This window comes from Globicephala melas, chromosome 15, assembly GCF_963455315.2.
Source record: "Globicephala melas chromosome 15, mGloMel1.2, whole genome shotgun sequence".
NCBI classification, from domain to species: domain Eukaryota; kingdom Metazoa; phylum Chordata; class Mammalia; order Artiodactyla; family Delphinidae; genus Globicephala; species Globicephala melas.
In genome coordinates, this window is record NC_083328.1 from 11,628,500 (window position 1) to 11,635,942 (window position 7,443).

General features: G+C 43.8%; 1 pseudogene; it reads right to left on the minus strand.

Annotated features, from left to right (window-relative positions):
• Positions 1–7,127: 7,127 nt before the first annotated feature.
• Positions 7,128–7,227, minus strand: LOC115861387 (U6 spliceosomal RNA; annotated as a pseudogene).
• Between the last annotated feature and the right edge of the window lie 216 nt (positions 7,228–7,443).

Here is a 7,443-nt window from a genome sequence, read left to right on the forward strand (position 1 = left end):
CAAAAGCCAACGGATGTTTTATCGGGGGACAGAGTAGTGGGATGCTTTATTTGTTTTTCTCTGCACACCTGAGTCCATCTCCTCTGAATAGGTTTCCTTTCTTCTCTTGCCAATATACTTAATAAAACAGGGCCTACGTTGTTATCACCGCACCCTCTCCCCAGGTGGTATCTGGCTTGGAACGTGACAGAAATCAGCCTAGAGAGTCAGCCCTGTTCTGTCTGCAGAACAGTGTGAAAGATTTAATAAGGAGCACTAAAAGTCTCCTCTAGAGAAAAATATTTTCCCAACCTGCTTACCAGGGTGCCTGAAATTACAACCCTTCTGCTTTAAGGCATTGAGAGCCTCCATTAAAATGCAAATATGTTAGGTGAGTTATTTTATCAAACTTTCACATCTTAGCTTGCATTTGTTTATGGCTTAATTCAAAACCCTAAAGTGATGGGACACAGTTCGGACGAGAGAATACATGATATGGAAGTTCAGGGTTTAAAATGTGTTGCCCAGGGTGCAGGCCCAGGTAGCAGGACAAAGTGGGAGAGCACCAAAGGCACCAAAAATGAGGTCCAGAGTTAATACACACATGCGGATGCTATCAACAATCCTGGATGAGCAACAGGCTGGACCATGTGGTCAAGAAGTTGTCATGTTCACACTTCAAAAAAATAAACTCAAGGAAGCATCAATGTGCATATGGCTTATTTTCTCCCCCCTGGATTGGCATCCTCAGTTGGATTTACTTACCATTTCTTCCGTCTGAGTGTGCTCAGGCCTCTTACCCACTCCCTCCCCAGCAGTTTCAGAGGTTGCCTAGAGCCTATGGCAGACACTCCCTGTGTTCTCCAATATTTCCATTTCTCCCCCATCCTGCCGCCTTGAAGTTCATCATGGCCATATGACCAACTTTGGTCAATGAAATATAAGCAGAAATGGTATGTGTCACCATTTCTGCTTCCAGGCAGAAGCATTTCAGCACTTAATCATGGTTCTCCATGCTCCCTTCCTCTGCCAGGGTGAACTCTGAAGCATGGTGAACTTGAGAAAAGACGCTACAATGTCAAAGCAGCCGAGAATGGTGGACAGAGAGAACAGCTACCTGGAAACCTGCTGAGACCTGAAGATGACCATAATTAAGCAGGAATAAGCTCCTATTGTGTAAACCACTGATATTCTGGTGTTATTCCTTCAGCATAACCTAGCCTACCCTGGCTGATCCATACCCCACAAATAGCACTCAGGAAGTCTCATCTGGCCCTCTCCATTACCATACACTCATCATTCAGTAAATACTTATTGAGCACCTACTACGTGCCAGATAATATTATAGGTACCAGGGATTTAGTAGTAACAGTGAAGTTACCAACAGTAAAGGACCAAGTAAAGTCCCTGGACTCGTGAAGGTTACATTCTAGTCAAGGAAGAAAGATTATAAATAAGTTTGTTAGGAATAGGCTTGGTTGAGTATAGCAGAAAACCCAAATAATATCAACTGAAGCAAATTAGAGGTCTAGTTTCCCTCACATAAAATAAACCTGGGGGTTGGCAATTCAAAACTCATAGGGTGGCTCTACAATGTCATGGGTAATACAGACTCTGCCAATCTTTCTGATCTACCATTCTTAGCATGTGGCTTCCATCTTTCAGAGCACCTCGTATTCCAAAATGGCTGCCACAGCGCCATTCCTTTAACAGTCTAGCAGGAAGAAAGAGAAAAAGGAAAATGCAAAAGGAGGTGCCTCCCCACTAAGTCAGGCCCCTTTAAAGAGCCTTCCCTGAAGCCCTAGCCCATATGTAATATGTAAAATGTACTGGCTACTCCTACCTTCAAGGGAGGTTGGAAGGGAAATATAATCCCAGCTGGATATATTTTGCCACAAAGAAAATAAAGTTCTGTTAGTAAAGAAAAGAATAAGCATTTAACAGTCTCTGTCACAAGAGGTAAACAAGTAAAGATTTCATCTGGTGATAATATTTTGAAGGAAAAAAACATGATAAAAAATGGAGAGAGAGTAACTTTACCCACGGTGGGGGACGGGGAGAGAGGCCTTTCTAAACAGACAGCATTGAATAGTGGAAAGAAGTCCTCCATGGGGATATCTGGGGAAGGGAGCCCCAGGCAGCGGGTACAATGAGTGCCAAGGCCTGAAGTACTAAGGAACAGAAAACCCCGCCGTGAGTGGAATGGAGTAAGGGAGAATATAGGGGAAGATGAGGGCAAAGAGGCAGGAAGAAACTATGTCAGGAAGGACCTTGTGAATTTCATTCTCAGTGTGATAGGAAGCAAGTGGGGGGCTGAGGAGTAAGCAGGGAGGGACATCATATGCTCTTTAATTCTGGGTGCTGTTGGGAACTGGTTTGTAGGGGGAAAAGAATGGTGACCAGTTAGGAGGCTGATTCAGGCATCCAGACAAGAGATAACAGCTCTGTACCTATAGTAGGATGGATTGGATGGGTAGTGCTAAGGATGCAGCTGCGATCAGCAATCATGATTTTTTTATAAACCCCACTGGCCTTGATGGGTAACTTTTTCTACCAGAGTTTGGCTGCTCATCTCTGGGGCTTGGAGAAAGTTCATAGACAGTTGGGTTTTTCCAGAATTGGAGCCTTGCTGGGAGAATATGATTGACTGGGGCTGAGAGAAGCTAGGAAGGAAGGCTGTTGTTGAAACAAGTCACTGAAATGAGAGACTCTTAGCAGGATGGGGAGGGAAGTGACAGAAGGCAGAGGCTGAGGACGTGAAGACCCCACCCCCCGCCCCCAAGGGTCTGCCAATTCCTGTTTCCCACCTGTAGCTAATGCTTATAGCTTCTGCCTCTCTGCCCAGCTTTAGCAGGTGGACACATGGCTGGACTATCTTCCTGGCACCTGGTGACCAATATCACCCAGGCCCCATTTGTCCCATATGCTGCTGCTCATTGGTTGGTCCTGCCTCACCCTTATGCAACCCAAGTGCTGGGCTCCCAAGTGTCCTGGAAGAAAGAGCAAACTCTACTTCTATAGTGGAGTGGTTAAGCATAACAGCTGAAGTTAGGCTGTGGGTTCAAATCCAAGTTCCCCCACCTTCCAGCCGTGTCACTGTGAACAGTTACTTAACTTTCATCTGTAAAATGAGGTTATTAATAAGCCCCGCAGGGCTATTATAAAAATCTAATGAATTAATGAAAAACACTCAGAAGAGTACACAGCACACAGTAAAGCTCTCAATTACATGTTATTATTTATCATCTTCCTGCATTACTCAGATCGAATCTCACTCCCTCCTAAAACCTCCCCTCCACACCCCAGCCTTCATTTATCTCCTTTCTCTAACTCATTTTATACTTACTATTCATAACATACAATCTTCATCTTACAACGTGCCGTCCTGTTCTCTAATTGTTGGTATCACTCAATCTGGCACTTGAATCCACACTAATTACTGTATGCTAATATATAAAATCACGCCTTGTCCTAATTCTTCATGCATGTGCCTTATCTCTTCTCTCCAACTATATATACCAGAAGACCCCCATAAGCCGATTTTATACTTCTCTCACATCTTCACAGTGGAGAATGCAGTGCTGGACATGTAACACAGAGGCACTAAGTACTAAGGTCCTTTCCTCTGGAGAACTCTAGAAATCCTGTGCATTAGGGAACCAAACAGAAGTGGAAACATGCTTCAGAACTGGAACTGATTTCTATAAACCTCTAGTTAAGCCAACTGTTCTTTGGGCAGTGCCTATGCTGTCCTGGGGAGAATACTGTCACCTATTCTAAAAGGTCTCCAAAATACTTCAAGAAATAGTCTGACTTATTCAAGATTAACAACTCCCACTGAAGCCTGATCCTCAGGCCTCCTGGGCCAGCTGGCCCTCAAAAGAAATAAGCTCTTCCAAATCGTTAGCCCAGGGCCTCTCCAGCTAGAGAGAGAAAACCTGTAAGCAGAACTGTGAGTCTGCAGAGAAGCTACCCTGCACTGAACCCACTCTCCGTGGCTTTGGCAGGGGCGGGTGCTGGCTAAGGTGAAGAAACAGTCACACACAGCACCACTGAAAACTTTTGCAATGCACAGTAGACTGGTTTGCCCGTCACACACAGCCTCTCGGCACATCCTTTTAATACAGCTACTACTGCTGAGGACAAGTGAGGGCTGGGGTAAAGGGCCAGAAACTGCAGCCAGGTGACCAGAATTCAAACCACTGCTCTGCCACTCACTGGCTGCATGGCTTTGAGCTACTTTAACCAATCTGTGCCTCAATTCCTTCATCTGAAAGTGGTGGTTCTAACAGCCCCTGATTCTTCTGGTTGTTATGAGGATTAAAAGCTTTTCAATTGTTACAGTGCTAGGGCAGCACCTGGTTGTAAGCATTATGCAAGCGTCTGTTAAATAATTTTTAAATTGTATTTATATGTGTGTGTGATTACCCCTGCCCAGGGGTAACAGGAAAGGCTACTCAAAGCTGGCATCTGTAATTGAGTAAGACTCAAGGTGCAAGGGAGAGTCCTTTACAATAGCGGTTCTCAACTTACCTTGCGTTTAAATCACCTGGAAAGTTGTTAAAAACCCAGATTCCTAGGCCTCACCTCCAGCATTTCTGATTCAGTAGGTATGGTTGGGAACTGAGAAACTATCAACACATTTCCAGTAAGTTCCCAGGTGATGCTGATGCTGGCCCAGAAACCCACTTTGAGAACCACTGCCTTTCAGAATCAGAGAGAAGCAGGTGCAGAGATGCGGGAATATAAAACAACGCGGCCTGCTCAGTGGAGAGAAAGTAATCTAACACAACTGGATCAGAGAGTGGTGATGGAAAATGGCAAAAGAGGAGGTGGGATGAGGCGGCAGGAGCTGACCCCAGAGTGATGACACCTGGCACAGATACTGTGCGCTTGGAGGCCCTTTGGGAGTTTACAGCTTAAGTAACATGAACAGTTTGTTTCCAAAACCATCATTTTTGCATTAATGTGAAGAATGGACTGGAACAGGGGGGATTATAGAGAAAGGGATAAAAATTAGAAGAAACCAGAGGAGAAATAATGAGCTCAGAGCTGGCGCAAGAGCAGCGAGATAAGAAGAAAGAAACAGCGAAATCTTAGGGCACAGATTTGAACAGATGTGCAGAGACCTGTATGGGATGGGAGAGAGAAGAAAGGGTTAAGGGTTACTCCAAGCTGGCCATCTCTGATGCCGGGATGGAGGAGGTCCTGTCAACTGAGAAAGGAATCCAGGGGACAAAAGAGATGTGGGGGGAAAAGAACATTATAAATCCAATTTACAAGGGTTCGGAGGCATCCATGATGCCCATTAGGCAGCTAGAAATCCAGGTCTGGAGTTGCCCAAAGAAATCACAAATGGAAATAAAGAGCTGGGTACCCCCATAAGCAGGTCCAGGTTAGAATCAAGGCTGTGGGTAAGGTGGCCAAAGGAGAGAGAACTGACTAGGGAAAGAGCCCAGACAGAAACTTGACTTAACTTTTTAAAATGGGCTCAGCGATCAAAAGTGAGAACAGAGACAGGGAGAATGAGAAAAGGGTAAAGAAGCTGAGGCCCGTAGGACAAAGCAAAGCTATGACAGCATCCTGGTGCTGGGGTTGTCATCTTACTAGCATTACAAACCCTTCTGACCTCACCTGGGTTGAAGGGAAAGTGTCTGTGCTGGTCACTGTCCATTCTTGGGTCCACTGGCTGCCCTTCCCTGTTCAGCCTGACTCCCTGCAAACTGCATTTCTCAGGCTCCTTTGCCAACTGGCTTCTGGTTAATTTCTGCCAAAGAGAGGCACTGGGAGGAGACTGGGGAGAGGAGGGGAGTAAAACCCAGGTTACCCTCCCCATTTTCTTTCTCCGTCCCCAGCCCCAGCTCCGCCTTGTGTGGCTTCTCAGCAGACATGTGCTTCTGGCTCCCTGGGGTCGGGGAACATTCCCTCCTAATTCTTCAGTCCCTCCAGCTGTGTGTGGGTGGGGATCTCTACGTCAATCCACCAGCCCACTTGGCTTTTCAGTGCTTCCAGCACCCCCTAACCAGCTCCCGTATGAATTCCCTCTACTGAAATGGCTGGTGCAGTTCTCTCTGGTCCTTGCTGGTCCCTGATTGATAAACACACAATGATAATACATCAGTTTCTCTCCCCACAACTTATTTCAGTCTTCATAAAACTATTCAGGCTGGGATTATCCAAATTGATATTAACAAAGCCTTCTATTTAAAAATTACAGGGAGGACTTCCCTGGTGGCGCAGTGGTTGAGAGTCCGCCTGCCGATGCAGACACGGGTTCGTGCCCCGGTCCGGGAGGATCCCACATGCCGCGGAGCAGCTAGGCCTGTGAGCCATGGCCGCTGAGCCTGCGCGTCCGGAGCCTGTGCTCCGCAACAGGAGAGGCCTCAACAGTGAGGGGCCCACATACGGCAAAAAAAAAAAAAAAAAAATTACAGGGAGAAGTAATTTTAAAAGAGGCAGTAAATGAAGATAAAAGCTGAAATAAATACATTGTAAAACATAAAGCTGTAGAATGATAAATTAGTTCAAATAGTGGTTTTTTTGATAAGACTACTAAAATAAACAAACCTCTGTCAAATATAATTAAGGGAACATTTTTAATTAGAAATGAGAAAGGAGACAGGACAAAATACAGAAAATAGATTTTTTTCCTCCAAATCCAAAGAGAATGTTATGCACACTTGCAGGCTAATAAACTGAAATCTTCAATGAAATGAATAATTTCTAGAAAGATATAGATTACTAAAAATAACTCAAGAAATATAAATCTAAACAGAATAACCGAAGAAGTTGAAGAAATAATTTGATAACAACTAAAAAAAATGCAGTTTGTCCCAATGTTTCCACCAGAACAATTTTCATACTTTTAAGAAACAGATGGTTTCAATGTTGCATAAAATATCCAGAGCGCAAAAAGAGATAAGAGTACGTTTATGTCCATTAGGCAAAGCATGATCTTCTTCCTAAAATCTGATAATGATAAAATACACAAAAAGAAAATTACAGGCACATATCACAAGTGAATATGGATAGGAAAAGCTTAAATAAAATCCTCACTCTAAAAAGAAACTTGTCTTACTTTAACTCTTTAGTTGGTTTTTCTTTTTTTCTGGTTAACAGCTTCATTGAGATATAATTCTTATGCCATAAAAAATATAAAACACTTTATGAATTTATCCTTGCACAAGGGCCAGACTAATCTTCTCTATGCCGTTCCAATTTTAGCATAGGTGCTGCTAAACAGAGCACAAGAGATGATAACTTCATAAGTTAAGTTGAAATAAATTATGAAGGATGGTCCGTTTGTACATTATAGAAATAAATAACCATTGGACAAAACTAATATAACTCAAATCAAAGGGAAAATATCATCTGGAGAAAACATTCACAGCAAATATAACAAAGGGTTCATGTCTATGTTATGTAAAGAACTTATACATATTGATGCCAAAACATTAAGTCCCC